This window comes from Salarias fasciatus (assembly GCF_902148845.1).
Source record: "Salarias fasciatus chromosome 7 unlocalized genomic scaffold, fSalaFa1.1 super_scaffold_4, whole genome shotgun sequence".
NCBI classification, from domain to species: domain Eukaryota; kingdom Metazoa; phylum Chordata; class Actinopteri; order Blenniiformes; family Blenniidae; genus Salarias; species Salarias fasciatus.
Window position 1 is genome coordinate 14,170,994 of NW_021941229.1, and position 16,316 is coordinate 14,187,309.

At 43.1% G+C, this 16,316-nt stretch overlaps 1 pseudogene; it reads left to right on the top strand.

Annotated features, from left to right (window-relative positions):
* Positions 1–10,141, top strand: part of LOC115383440 (SH2 domain-containing protein 3C-like) — a 10,190-nt pseudogene extending 49 nt beyond the window's left edge.
* Positions 10,142–16,316: the final 6,175 nt, after the last annotated feature.

Consider the following 16,316-nt stretch of genomic DNA (forward strand, 5'->3'; position numbering starts at 1 on the left):
CCTGTATTCTGATCAGTTTCCATTTGTGACATCTTAGCAGTTGTTCCACATAGAGATCTTGAATGCCGAGGACCTCGTCCTGCATGACAATTGTTAATCTTACCAAGTTAGTTGCTGCGTGGGAATTGCAGCAGAGGCTCCCCTATGAATCCCGTGATCTGTCCATGTGTCGAAATGTAAGCAGACAAGACAATGAATCTCTTAACTTTCCCAGTGGAGATTGAGCACATCGCATGACAGTCGCTGCCTTTGGTGTGTGTGAGTGTAGATAATGTTTGAATGTGATCCGGCGTGAAGCTTGGACACTGCTGAAATGGTGGAAATGCACCATATCTGTAAAGTCCATTACCATAACACTGATTCCTAAATGTCTGCCTGGTTTTCACATTCTGAGAGATCGACAGACTGGCGTGTGCATGACTCTGATCATCTGTCTCAGCCTTCTGTCTCACTCTCTGACATGATGATAAAATATGGAAAAATATTTTGAATCGCTGCTCTGGTTTGTATTTCAAACATGCACACTTCATACTCCATGTTGGAATCCTAGAAACCAATGGGAAAAATATAGAACTTCACTCATGTTTTTTGTGGGTTGACATGGTTTCAGGACGGGGGTATTAGTTGAGCGATTACTCTGGGAAAATTTTGGCTTGGAAAGTACCGTTTAAATGCTTTACACGCAGAATGACACTGATTAATGAATCCCATCATCTGTCACAGCTCAGTAGAAATTGCTTTAGCATTCAGAAGGAGGGGAAACTCTGCCAAGCAGACAGCTGCGTGTGTTGCTGATGTAAGCAATTGAATTTCACAGCTGGTGACTAAGATTCAGACAAACAGACAGCGGACGCACGCTGCACGCACATGTGGCTGCGCGCTCTCGTCGACGCGCGGCCCCTGTCCTTGATCAACCTCTGTCTCTCGTTCACACACACGCGCACACACACACACACACAAGCACAGATTCAAATCAGCCATCTGTGAGTCTTCCCTCTACTCATTTGCATAATCTATTCATGTATTCATGGATTTGCCCCAGCATAAACCTGGGGGAACCCCAGGCCCCCTGGTTACCAAAACAGTACTTAATAACTAGATCACACAAACAAAAACGCGATGATGTACTGTACATCAGCTTTCCCGGACCACAATCCTCATTCCTGCTCCTTTTCGTCCATATGATGAATTGTTATGAAACTCTTAGCCTGGTGATCTTCAGAATGCTTTTCTAACTGTTCAAGTAATAATTTAGGCTGTGTTTATTGTCCAGATGAGCGCCGTCGGTTCACAGCGCTGTTCAGTTCAGAGACATGATACAAAGATATGATCAGTGAAAGTTGCATAGTGGTTTCACGGAGGGATCAACTCCAGCAGCCCGCATCCTAAAGTTGGATAAAGAGGCATCAAGAAAGAAAAAGTGTGGAAAAGTAAAACATTTTTAAGAAGTTTTTGCTCTCGTCCTGCTCACCGACGTGTCCCCACAACGCCAGACTTTAGAAATGTTCAGATAAATGGATATGAGAAGTTCTCCCCAGGAAACGAGAGGACAGACAAGAATGAAAAGAAATACAGAACAAGTATTTCAAAGTTTAATTTAGTGACAGCCTCTGACTGTCTTTCATAGACTGTACTGCAAATGAGCAAGAAACAGGCGCCTGGATTTCTGTTCTTTCATTGAGATTCACGTACCGTTGGTCAGGGGGAGCTTTATGAGTTCCTTTTAAAAAGGTTTCAGCATTTTCATCTGTCTTCACTCTTCAGTTACTCATGTAAACTGATGCAGCAGCTTGCATTGTTGGTTTTGGTCTTCCAGATTGGCCCAACAGAGCCACAAGAGTTGCTTCAAATGGCATTTAGGTTCTGTCGTTTCACTCAAGAGCATGTGAAAGGAGTAACGGTAAAGGAGTACAGATGTAAAACCAATCCAGAGATTCTCGGGTTGCTGATGTTCTCGCTTGTTGAGATCCCGACTCGAGCTGCAGAATCCTGAGCTGAGCTGAAGTTATCAAGGGGAAAACCAGAGTTCTGACCATTACAACGGTGTAGTGTGACTGTAAAATCTGCTACATTCTTCAATTCTGGGCAAGAAATCAGATAAACAAGCTGCTCACCTCGACAATATGTTCTCCAGCAGAAGTGATAAGAAGATGCTGTGTGTTTCCTGAGATTCTGATCTGTGTGTTTACTGCCTCCTGCTGGCCTCTCTTTACCTCTGCTGTGTTGTATTGCATATTGAGAGCCTTGCTTTATGCTATGTTGAATACATTTAAGGCTCTACTTATTCACCTTCAATCTCCAGACACAAACAACACGCAGGTGTTTTTTTTAAAGGTTATGCAGCTCAGTTTGAAATATGTCTCCTTCACAGTTTGGCTTTCAGATCAATATTTGCAACTTCCTCTCACAGAAACCAGACACACATCTGCAGTGTTTAGTAACAGCAAGATGTACAGCCTGAAGCTGTTTCTCTGACCAAGAATGGGAAATTGCTTTTTAAGATTGCTTGTTTTGTCAATACATGATAAATAAGTTTCATTTTTTTTGCTAGTGCTGAACTTGTAAAAATACATCTTTGGAAGATCATTGCAGTGCCTGTTGTTGGCCTTTTTATCGGTCATTGCCAATTCAAACTGTGCGTAGACGAGACGGTTTTGGCAGCGAGAAGGATGCTCGTATTTGCTCAGCAACACAAGCTGTCCGAGGCATTGTCATGAATAATCACTGTTCTCCAAATTTAATTATTTAACGGTGAAAGTGTCAGAAGCAAATGTTCACTCGCAGGCTGAAGCTCGGCGAGCCAGGTTTGCTCCCGGCTCTCTCGTCTTCTAACTTTTTCTAACATTTTTCTATTTCTCCATGCAGGTGTCAGAGACTCTGGTTGTGCGTAACGGTGACTTCCTGGTTCGGGACTCGCTGACCAGCGTCGGGGACTATGTCCTGACCTGCCGGTGGGATAATGAGGTGCTGCACTTCAAGATCAGCAAAGTTTTGGTCAAATCCAATGAGACAAAGGTACTTTTACTTGGATATCTCACGATATTTTCCATATACTAACACTGACTCTCATCCAGTCACATTTGTTAGAACTGTTGCATAAAACAAATGTGTGAGTCATTATGGAATCTGAGTTTAGCCTTTATGTGTGTCTGTAAGCTAACATGCATCGGTCTGTTTGGAAAAAAAGGCCTATTATTCTTGTTGCCCCTAATGATTGGGGTAATTACTTGCAGAGGCTCATTTGGTGCAGGTGTGCCTCGTTGGCCAGCTGTGCCTCTGTGAGTCCCTCCGTCTCACAGCCTTAATTCCTGCCCGTCTTTCCCATTTCTTATGTGCATCCAGCAGTCCAGATGACTTGAAGAAGCATTTTACGTATTGAATGCAATAAAAGAAAAACACAAAACAACCAGTTAAAAAAAAAACTGACTCCATAAATCTGTTGTAATGTTCTTCACAGGTGCAGTATATGTTGGAGTCCGACAGCTTCGACTCGGTCCAGGAGCTGGTGCGGTTTTACATCGGCCAGCGCAAACCGGTCTCCAGTCCAGCACCGTCCACATCTACTGTCCGGTCAGCAGGACCCTCCCCCTGCGCTACCTGGAGGCCACCTTCGCCCTCGCCAACAGCAAGCAAGGCTCCGCCTACTCGCCGTCCAGCCAGAGAGGGGCGTACATCAAGAGGCGCAGCGTCACCATGACGGACGGGCTGACCACTGAAAAGATGATACCTCACAGGTGAGTTCCCAGTTCCTGACGCAATAAACACCGGGAGCCAGCATTAACAGACTTTTCTTTGCAGTCTTCGTCTAAAATGTCGTTGTTTCATTGTTGCTTTATGTTGCATATATGATCAGTGACTCAGACAGTCCCAGTCCAGTTGAGACTCCAGTGGCAGCACCAGAACCTGAGCCGGATCCTGTTCCCCACTGCAGGTTGTGTGTGTATGCGCGCGTGTGTGTTTTCCACCAGTGTTAATCCCTGAACATCTGCCCTCCTTATTGCTGCAGCTTCCTGCCTTCACAAACACCATCGCACCGCCTTTCCCCTTGTTACTGAGCACCTCGTCCACAGAGCGAAGTCGCACTCGGCTGCTTCGGCACCGGATCACTCAAGTTTCAACAGAACGACGCTGCTTGAAACTTGAAGGTGGATCTGCAAAGTGGGAGCAGAGAAATGTGTCGTGTGTGGTGGGTTTAGGCTCTCATCGGCATGCCAGACAGTATTTTGGCACAATTGCTGAAATTGGATCATATTTCAGAAAAATGTGTTTAAATTCATGCGTAAAGTTAATTTTCTCTGCCATTTAATGTGCGTGTGATTGCTGTGTCACCATGGCTCATTATGACTTCATGTGACCCAAAAACGATCAAAAGAAAAATTAAATCTACATGATTTATCTATAAATCAACACTCATGACTTTTGAATTGGAAGTTTTTATCATCGCAGTAGTTTCTCAAGAGATCACGCTGCGCGACATGTTCCTGCTCCTGCTTTGAAGTCCCACATGTGTTTTTTTTTAGACTAGAAATCCCCGAAATGTGAAACGTGTGTTTATTCTGACAGTCACACCAACGTGAATCTCTCCGCCTTCTCTCACCCTGAAGTAATTCACAGTTACATCCCTGATCACGCCTTTCCTGTCATCCGTTTGACACCCTAGACTTCACTCCTTTCGAGGGGATTCCTTCCCAGAAGCTTGAAAGCTGGACCAAAAACGATTGGTGACATTGTCTAAATTTTTTGTCATTTGCAGCCCATCGACAATCCACCACCATAAAGATGCAATGCGAAACTGTGCGATGAGCATGGACCAGATTCAGGAGTACCGCTGCCCTCTGTCCCCCGTCGGCGAGGCACAAATATCTCCTGCATATTGTGCGAGTAAGTGCCTGATCCTCACGCATACGCCGAGCAAACACTCTCTCAGTCCTCTCTGAGATATTCAGGCTGCGTTTTCTTTCCTCAGTCACCAGACAGCGAGCGCACTCAGGTGGGCGGGTGTTGGCCGTCGTCCCCCCCTCGCCGGTGATGCGCCGCTCCAGCGATCCGCAGCTCAGCCCGTCAGCCGGCAGCAACCCCGCGGAGCACCCGGCGCACGGCTCCCACTCGGCGCACTCGTCGCCCGCCCACCATCAGAGCTACCAGGCACACTCTTCAGAAACCGCGGGGAGCTACTGCGACCTCAGGCCCTGCCCCGCCGGGCCGCCCAAACCCCCCACCAAGAGCTACGTGGAGCGACTGCGGGTGGAGAAGGACGGCAGGAGGCGCGAGGAGGAGGGGGAGGGTGTTCAGCACTCCACAGTGGAGACTGCTTCTTCCTTCAGGCCGGCCAGGTAAGAGACACACATGATGGACGTGACTGTACTTTCAAACGTGTCAGCCTGAACAGATGTCTCAGGTTTTGGGGGAAAAAAAAGCAACTGTCAGGAGAATTTAAATCGGCATGGTGAAGAAAATGTTCAAATGGGCATGTTATCAAAAAATATCATGAAATATCGCCGCTGCACGGAGCTGTGAGGAGAAGAAAACCGGACCATATCAGTTACATCTGCAACTTCCATGTTTCTGTTTTCCCAGCTGTCCCCACGGTTTTCTTCACAGTCATATTTTGTTCGAAAGTCGGTTCCGCTGCCGATATTTCGTCACACGGTGCAAAAAATAAATGTGAGTGAGGTAGTTTTGACAGGCACTGCAGTACAGCTGTGAGTGAACAGAGACCGGGAAAAAAAAAAAAAAAAAGACCTGAGTAAACAACTGATAATCCTGTGGGAAATGGCCCGGGGCAGGCTTTGTGCTGTGGTCAGACACACAGCAGATACTGTATTTTATTGGGCTCACGGCGCCGAGGGAGGACACAGCAGATGAGGCTTGTAAAAGGGAAAAATGGCCAGCGCGGGGAGCTGGCAGCAGCGATAGCGCGGGCGGCACCTTTGGACCGTCGCGCATTTTCTGTGAAATTCTGGTGCAGTGGGGATTATTGCTGAATCGCTGCGAGCTCTGCTGGGGAAATTGGCAGTTAAAGGCAGGGGGGAAAAAAAAAAAAAAGCCACTGATGCTTCGGGCAGCGATGGCTGGCACGTCTCGTCCTGTTTAGCAGCTGATGCTGTGGCGGCGCAAATGGAGCCAGGCTCACTCTCCAGCAAGAGCGATGTTATCTACTGGTGCACTGGGAGCCGCGGTTAGCTAATGGGAAGTAAACGCAGTGGAAATGCAGTTTCTGGTGATTTAGAAACAACTTCATGAATAATTTTTTTTTATCCACTAAAAAACCAGTAGCTGAACAAATGTTTTGTTTTGTTTGAGTTTAACAGCTCAAATCAATAGGAGCCACATTGTCCATTCAGATTCACCAAGTAGAAATTTGTATTATTACTTTGTAAAGTTGCCAGTATTTTCCAGTAAGGGCTTTGTTTTTAATTTTACTTGAAAATCCCCGTCCCGGTGGTCCTCGCCGGTGCTCATGTCCGGTTTTCCATCTAATGCGCTTTAATCTTCCTTGTGCAGGTACGAGTCTTGCCTTATGCCAGCTGAGAATAAGCCCTTGGAGATGTCTGTGCTGAAGCGAGTCAAGGAGCTGCTGGCCGAGGTGGACGCTCGGACTGCGGCGAAACACATCACCATGGCGGACTGCACGGTACGCACCGAAACGCTCCCGTGCACAGGAAAACTGAGCGACAATACTGCTGTGATACACTCAGCTGATCGTATTTCTCTTCGCTCTTTGGGAAAGGTTGCTAGAATATTTGGTGTGACCGCTGAAGTGCAAAGGATGATGGGAGTGTCCTCAGGGCTGGAGTTACTGACACTACCGCATGGACACCAGCTGAGGCTTGACCTGCTCGAGAGGTACGACAGTCCACCTCTGCGCTTTAACACACTCTGTCATTCATTCTTTATATCTACGGTCATCCTTTTAGCAACATTCTAATTCATTTGAAGCCTTTTCTATGAACACTGCTGCTGTTTTCCCCTTCAGATTTTACACCATGTCCATCATGGTGGCCGTGGATCTCCTGGGCTGCACCGGGAGCACAGAGGAGCGGGCGGCCCTGCTCCATAAGACCATCCAGTTAGCAGCAGAGTTAAAAAGCAATATGGGCAACATGTTTGGGTTTGCTGCTGTGATGAGAGCTCTGGATCTTCCTCAGGTGAGACGGACTAAAGATCCCATTATTAGCAGTAGTTTCCATTGTCTGGTTGAGCACGAACTGCTTCTTTTTATATAAATCAGTCATAATGTTTATTATATAGTGTAGGAAATACAAGCTCAGCATAGGATTGAATGTCACTGTGGAGTAACTTGTTCATCAGCTGAGGATTGTGAGGAAGTAATGCATAAATACTAAGCGAAAAGAAACTGGGGGGGGGGGGGGTGGGGGTGGGGGGTTCCTCAGAAACGTAAACCCACAGCAGCAAACTAAGAAATCCACAAAAAGGCCTTTCACTTCTGCGATTGAACTGAAATTGTGAGACATAGCAAGAAACTCGGCATCTTATTCTCTAGACTGTGGAAACTCCTGTATCAGAACCGTGTTTTGCTGAAGTGCGACAAATTTCTGTGTGCATGTTCGCCTTTGCAGATTTCCCGCCTTGAGCAGACGTGGGTCACTTTACGCCAGAGACACACAGAAGGCGCCATCCTGTACGAAAAGAAACTGAAACCCTTCATGAAAAATATGAATGACGGCAAAGGTGAGACCCTCACTGGTGTCACACAGATCTGTGTGTCACTGTGTGATTATTTTCTCTATAAAGCTGGACACCATTTTTCCCCCTCTTCTCTCAGAATCGAGCACCCTGTCCAACACGTCTTTCCCCCACATCCTTCCCGTGCTGTCTTTGCTGGAGCGGGGCTTGGCTGTCGGGGAGACGCTGGAGCCCTGGGAGAGCGCCGAGGTGGGAGTGGATGTGGTCATGTACCACCTGGAGGCAGCTCGTACCATCGCTCATCATGGCGGCATCTACAGAAACAACACAGAGACCAAATTGCAGGGTGAGACGTTCGTGTTTACCTCAGAATGATCTGAAAGCCGATCGATTAAAAAAACAGTCTGTTCCCTCACGAAAATCACACAATTACCCAAAGAAAAGAACATTTTCTAACAACACCATCTTCAGTTTCAAAATCTTCAATTTACAACCAATTGTCACAAATATTTCAACGGAATTTGTCACTTTTTCATCTGAATATTTGGCCGTAACTGCAAAGCTTGGTAAAGATTTTCTATTAAAATACAAACTATTGACTCTTAAAAAGAAATTAGCCATGTAATGTTGTGTTATATAAGAGCTTCAGATGCTCAAGTTATTTTCCTTTGTTTAAATTATATGACTTGTCAACATGGATTTCAAGAAAAGGCTAATTTATGCATAAAAAGGGTGAAAAAGTCTTTAAAAGTCAAAACATCATAGGGAAAACTGCAGTGCTTTTCTCAAACATGCATGAAATAAACAACACGCATCACACTAAAGGTGACTGGTATTCACCATCATGCATTTAGCATTATTCAGTTTTGAGTTTTCCTTGTTAATCGTGGTATTACCCTGAGACGACCACGTGAAAAAATAATTGATATAGTTACTGATGATGTTAACGTGAAGGATTTTTATTGCTATGAGTTTAAATCACTCACCAGCCTGTTGAAAAGTGTCCGTCCAGGGAGGACCTGCGCTCATGTTCCACCACAGTGTTTCACAGAATGTGAAATATCTTCCCTGTGCTCCTGTACAGCACATTAGAGAGCACGCCCATGTGGTGTTTTGCACTATATCTTGGAATATGTGAGCTTTTAGCCATAATAGCTTCTGCTACGATGTGATGACATGACATGATGGACTCCTCCGCAGCCGTCGATGAGTGAAAAATTGCAGAAAAAAATTCAGCAAATTGAATTTTTCAAGTAAACCTTTGCAGACATTGTAGGGTTTCCTTGAATTTGCATTAATTGCTTGACAAGGTTGTAATTTTCTGTCGTGTGTGTGTGGTTTGTGTGTGAACTGTATTGATCCTCAATACTTCACCACTGGTTCTCACTTCGAGGCCATTACTGCTTTATTGAACTGTCTGTCAATAGTTATCAGTTCACGTCTGTGTTTTTTTTGTTGTACTCTGCTATCGACCACTCTGACCTCAGGTTGCCTCTTTTTCAACACGTCCATAAACTAAAGGGCCACTTTTGCCATGTAGTTATAATCCAAATGTCCAGATCTTGCTCGGAAACCGTCTTCTGCGACTGTATTTCTTTTTATGGAGAACTGAGGCGGATTGCTTTGTAGAAAACTTGGGTTGATTTCCCTGCAGGCTTATTGCGATCAGAGCCTAATCGTTATATTTGACCATGAACGATCAGCGTAAGTGGCGCAGTAATCACACCTCAAAGCTCCTTCATCCGGTTCTTCATCTGCTCAGTTGTTATCTCATGTCTTACAAATCGAGTTTCTTAAGTGGCCATAAATGCCAGAGAACATCTATTCTGTGACATTTTTTTTTATTTGTTTTGTTATCTGGTTTGCAGCAGTTTTTTTTTTTAAATAGAATTTGAAATATATACATTTATTATCCGTTCAAGACAAAGTCTTACTGTTAAAATAATGCAGTCATATACTTGTGTGCAGCAACCTGTGTATTGAAATACTTATTAAGCTTGATGTTAAATAATATCTAGCCGACTTCTTTGTTTTCCTGCTCATTGCTGCTTCACAGTGGAGTAAACTTCCCATCTTTTCCCCTGCAGGTTTTCAGGAACGAGCGGAGATACGCGAGATCTTCCAGACAGAGTTCCAGATGCGTCTGCTGTGGGGCAGCCGCGGCTCCGAGGGCAGCCAGTCGGAGCGTTACGAGAAGTTCGACAAGGTCCTCACCGCCCTGTCGCACAAGCTGGAGCCCCCCGTGCGCCACAGCGAGCTATAGCCCCCGCCCCGATGACGGGACTCTTGGCTTTGCACTTACCGCCCGGAGGTGGTATGGTCTTGTTTTCCATCGCGAGGGACGACGGACGAGAGTCCAGCCCGAACACTGACAGAAGCGAGGGGAGACGAAGAAGGCAGCTAAAAGAGGACATTCAGCAAGGAGCGAGAATCCAAATACGAGAGCCTCACTTGAAAACGTGTTGCACTCACTGTAGACTCAGAATCCAGTTTCTTCTGTGGAACTCGACGCTCACTGCTTAAAATATTTAAATGCAAAAAGGAGAGGAGAGAGGCGAAGTGGAACAGATGGTAGGAGAGAGAACGGTGGTCAACTCTTCCAGTACAAGCGCCGACACGTGTACGGTGAGCCCGGAGGGCCGGACGGAGCCGGAGGATCTGACTTTGCTCCTGCAAACCACAGAAAAGCAACTCCTGTCGCACACTGTAGCCGGAAAAACGACAATAACCCCACATAGCTCATCTATAGATGTTTAGTCTGTGTGAGTGAGCGTGTGTGTGTGTGTGTGTGTTGCTCAGTCCATTTACGTTCCTTCATTTTTGTACATCATCAATATTTCTTGTTTTTTGGTTTTCAGTCCTGTTTATTTGTCCCAAATCGAAGAATCTCCACTCATTGCGGACATTGCTACTTAAAACTGGTGAGGATCTGTCAGTGCTCATTGCGAGGGAGCCCTCGCTCATAAAATCTCATTAAATATGTATCGAACAGTCCCATTGAATCTCATTAAAAATGTATCAGGCATGCATTAATAAATGTATCAGAACGAAACATTTGCAGAAGTAATGCATCGACTTCAGTGTGAGGGCTTTGTGAGTTGGTTAAATTGTTAGACCAAATTGCACAAATTGTAGCTTGAAAACAGCAGACAAAATGTGAAATTTGCCCTCTGAAATTGAGCTAAAGCAATGTTTCACTTAGTGTAGAGGCGTTTCTGATCATGGTCTGGTCCGCTCTCAGGTTGAGCATTCGAAGGAATATTTCAAATGGATCGATGCATGGAGCTGTAAATGTTACACCAACTAAAATGTTGCTTTAATGATCATTTAAATAGAAAGCTGTCAAACCGAAGAAAAACGTGCAACAGGCATCTTTTATATTTTGATTTTTTTTTTTTTCTGTTGTCAGATTGAGAATTATTAAAACTGACAGAGATTGTCCTCTGATTGTATGTTCTCGCTTTATGTTCCAGCAATAGAGCTAAAATTGCCAGAATACTTTTTTTTTTTTGTTTCAAGGAATTGCTTTTTGGTTGACCGGTCAGTGTTACTACTGTTGCTGTATTAAGAGCGTAGAAGCCTGAGAGGGCTGAAGCCATCTGTCAGAGATATGCAATCATATCAATAAAGGGGCTGACATCCCCGAGGAGCAGAACACCCATCCAAGATACTGTTGGAATTTCAATTTTTTTGAATTGTGGGTTTGCCTGGGAGCTTCAGGAGGGGCTCATCATTCTTTTTTTTTTTTTTTTTTGAGAAGAAACCTTGATGAAAAGGTGTAAGCGGGTGGTAAAATCTAAACAGTTTTTTATTAAAACTCACATTTTCAGAAATGGATTTACTGTGAAAGGAAACACAAAGAGGAAGACAAAGAGGCAGACAATCCCACACTCTCGTTTAACCTCAAATGCATTCATGGCAAATAGGAAAAATCCGGAGAACTCAGAGACAGCCCATGCATACAAAAGAGGAACATGAAGACACGGACCCTCCGAACTCCGAGAACCTGGGACGTAAACAATACAGTGACGGCTGTGTAAAATATCAAACAGTTCTGAAAATGTTACTTTCTTTGTCAAAGTTGCCCACTGGACATCCTAAAATTAATATTTATAATTTTCCAGCATATTTTTTTCTTGTCTGGGTGTCAGCTGTTAAGGTCAGAGTTCAAGGGAGCAAGGATTCATGTGCCACTTCATGCTGTGGTCCAGCAGGGGGCGTGCTCTGGTCAGCAAAAAAGAAAAAAAATCACTGAATTGTAAAATTGAAGTCTTGAAATGAAGAAAGTGTGTGTTTTGAGACCAAGAGGATGCCTACTGGTTTAGGTTTGATTTCACTGATGGAGATGATGGAGGGATTTGTTTTTACTTGTCCTCTGCTGAGTGATGTACAGAAATGCTCCGACTTTCACAGAACTGTATGAAATGAGTTTGAAAAGCAGAAAAACGTGAAACGCTGAAAGACTGATCTTGTGTTTTTTTTACGTACTGTACATAGCAATTCACTTTTTTTCAAATAAAATGATTGCTTGTGTCAATGAAATTCAGTCTTTTTTTTTAATACGTTGAAAATTGACACCATACACACAACAGTTTTAAAACTGCAAAAAAGAATTCACTAATAATTAAATAATCACTTCATTTTGATTTTTAATTCTAAATATGTTCCAATTTCTTTCAGGAAGTACAACAATAAAAGACTGAAACAAACAGTTTCTTCCCATAAATTACAATGAAGAAAAAAAACAGCAGTGCAGTTCAGTGTCTACTTTTTAAATACTTTTTATTTATTTATTGAAAGATACCTTTTAGGATACAAAGTGAACATTTTACACGAACAGTTAGAGATGTCAATATGAACATGTATCTCATCCATTAAAAAAAAATCTGGTGCAATGTTGACTAATATCCAGTAGGGCGCAGCATTTCGCTATCAAACGCTGAACTGTCACATCTTTAACCTTTCTCCAACAGTCCAGTCAAAGTTCAGTCAGATTAGAATGGTTACCCTCCCAAGTAGACACTCTGCTTTGTTTTTGCATTTGTTGCACAATCTCATGATCTTACTCACTTGATCTGCATCAGTAGTGCTTTAATGTTCAGCATCCTGAACTCACTAAAGATGTGTTTAATCGCTGAAGTGTCTCATGGCTGCACAGAGCATGCGTGTTGTGTGTGAAGCACCTCACATTGTTTTGCAGACAGACCCATGGTGTTGGCAGCAGATAGGAAGAAAGACAGATGGTGTGTGTGTTGTGTGTGTGTGTGTGTGTGTGTGTGTGTGTGTGTGTGTGTGTGTGTGCGCGCACAGATGCTGCAGGAAGACTGCTGTTGCTGCTTACTTCCTGCATGAAGGGAGCAATGTATGTAGCCCAGCAGCTGTTATCCTGAGGGGGGTCAGGTTTATTCCAGGTAAAAAAAAAAAAAAAAAAATTAAAAAGGGGCGGGTGGGTCCTGGGAAGAAAAAGAGAAAACAGCGGAATCTACTTTTGTGATCATACAAAAGCTCCCTTGTTGCTGGACAGAAAGGAAAAAAACAGAGGAGAACACAATAGAGTCAAACAGAATAGAACGTCTCCTCATCCACAACAATAGAAAATTATTAAATGCTCCAGTCTTTGTCTCCTTGTTGCATACAGTTCCACAGGCGTAACATGTCATGGATGTAATCTCTAAGAGGATTCTCCCTGCTTGGTATCATGCTACATGTTAATTTCAGCTCTTTATATTCCTGACTGCAGCACACCCTGGATCTCGGAGGCCTGCCTGCCAGTGAGCCAGCCATCCACCCAACCAGCGTCAATTCACCCCTAATCTCTCCCCCAGTTCTTCCATAGCTAATCCGTTGTGTTGGTCATTGTCATCTGATCATGTGTGACCTTGGCTGCTCTATAGCTGCTCTATATGGTGACGGGCGGCGTCACATCGATATTTGCCGTCCATCTCCAAGCAGATGATGGCAGAGCTGATGGCGAGGGGGGTGTTAAGGATTTAAAAACTCGGTGCTGCGGTTTCTGGAAGAATTCAAAGTTTTAAATGTACCATAGTGTGAGACTTTCTCATCAACCAAAATGACGTCCATGTTTTGTGGGCTATTGGGGACGACTGAATTTTGGATGAAGTTTTACTGACAGAAGATTATCAAAAAGAAAATTCACTTTCAAACTTCACATGTGACCAGCGCAGCACTTCAAATCAAGAATAGTCAAATAGAAATGTTTAACATGAGGTCTTGTTTCTGTTTTTAGTTGGTGTGAAGTTAAAATATTGTAATTGCAATGGTGTACACATTGCGTTTTCACATCAGCTTCACAAAAATATTATTAACTCTGAATGATTCATACACTTTCAATAATTTCCCACACCACATAGATATAGTTTATTTATGTAAACCACAGGAAAAAATGTATTTGTATGTAGTGAACTCATGCGTGGAGCCTGAAAGATCACTCTGATTTGCCACATAATCAAATAAAATCACATTCCATTGACATACAATACAGTTGTGACGCTCCATTCAGACAAGCTTGACCCAAACTTCAGGGAAGCTTAACAAATATAACATGACATGCAGTGGTGGTGCGATCATTCCTGGGTAACTCCCTTTATAACCATGAAACTTATAGCCGGCCTTCGGAATCCCACCCACACCTCATCTCCAGCCTCCCTCTGAGTCCTCCCCACGATTGTTTCCACCAGTGTAGGAACCCCTCGTTCCAGCAGGGGACTCATCACGTCTTCATTATTTTTTCAAAACTTCCACTGCAAGCCTCCTCCGTCACAGAACACCCTCATCTTTTCCCTCTAGCCTCGGCGTGCACCCACGCCTCACGCTTCCCCTTGCACCCGCCAGGCCCCTGGTCGATCCGTCTATCTGCCCCTGCACTGACTCCTCATTAACACATGAATAAAGACAAGGAAAGGCCTGCTACGGCTTGGACGCCAACAGAAGGCAGCAGATTTGCAATTCAAACCTCAGGTCCCTATACCCTCCCACCCCCCACCTCATCCTTCCTCCCGGCCCTGCATAGTGGGACTGGAACTGTCACCAGTATGATTGAGGATGTATGTAAGACGGGGGAGAGAGAGGGATGGAGGGGGACAGATGTGCATTCACACACTCATGTCATGGCTATGCACACTTTTATATAAACACACACTACACAAAGGCAGGCACGCATGCATATGCAGAACCGTACGGGTAACTTTTCACTGTGGTGCATTTTCCAAACATCAGGAGGAAAAGCGCTTTCAGAGAATTTGGCTCAAAAAGCAAGTGCAATGAACTATCTCAATAGTCTTTGAGAGTAATTTAATGAAAACATAGGATAGGTCAAAAAAGAAACTATAGTTAAAATGTCTAATGTGATATGAAACTTCTCTCACAGACATTCAAGTGTCTGCCAGGAAAACTGATCCATTTACTGAACTGCTCAATGAAGATTTTACTAACTTCAACTCATGATAACAACAGTGAAAGGAATAATTTACTCTTTTTTTTGTCAAAAACATTCAATGAATGACAAAATGAGTATTGAGGAACACATAACTGTGAAGATGTTTATATTTAGGTGGAAACATTAAATATAAATGTTTGCTTGATCTGAGTTAAACCAGTATAATTGAAGGACACGTAATTTGTTATCATATGTTTTGGTCCAGAATGTGTAAGCCATCTTTGATGTCAGTCATTTGATTTGCTATTTATTTATTTAATTCCAACATGTGGAAAAAAAGGAAAAGAAAAAGGTGAAATACATTTTAATGAATAAAACAAATACCAAAATTAGACAAATCTAAATTATACATGTGGATTTAGTTGTGAGCAATGTTGTTGTCTTGCCATGTCACAGAGCTTAACAGTGTTTTATCACCTATCTGTCATTATTGCATGATTAGTTATGGTGTTATTCATGTCAGGAAAAAAAACACAAAAAAAAAAACCCATCATCAGTGTAAATATAACTGGAAATCTGAGCTTCTGAAAGAGCCAAGTTCAAATTGAGGTAAGTTAAGACAAATGATCGCCCACATTTATATAAAAGACTAAATTAACCAGAGAATGATCAAACAAACACTATGAAAAAATATGAGTTGTTTTTGGCAAGGCAAGGGAAATTTATTCATGCAGCAATATTCAGATATAAGGTAATTCACAGTACTTTACAAGGGAATACATTAAAAGAAGACAGTTAAGAATATGATTTTTAAGTGTTTAAGATTATGAAGTACATTAAAATGTGATCAATAGAAACATTATGAGAAGAAAAAAGTAAATATTTTAGTAAGATAGTGGTAATAAAATTAATAAAATCTGTTGTTTATTGAAAAGTCTGAGCAAATAATAATGTTTTAAGAATTGATTAAAAATAAGTGAGTGTATCAGCAGTCCTGAGGTGTTCAGAGAGTTTACTTCACAAGTGAGGAGAGCTGCTTCATCTTGTTTGCTTCTGACTCTGAAAACGGAATTATTGTTTCTCAAATTAAAGTCTAACACAAATAAAATACAATAAATATGTGAAAGCATGTTTTTCTTTCTCTTGCATGATTGAATTGGCCATTTAGTCTAATATTATTCATTAAACGAACTATTAAATCAACTATAAACTGTTCTTCACATGCCTGTTTCATTTTGGCGAGATTTAATTAATTCTTACGTCACTTCCGGTT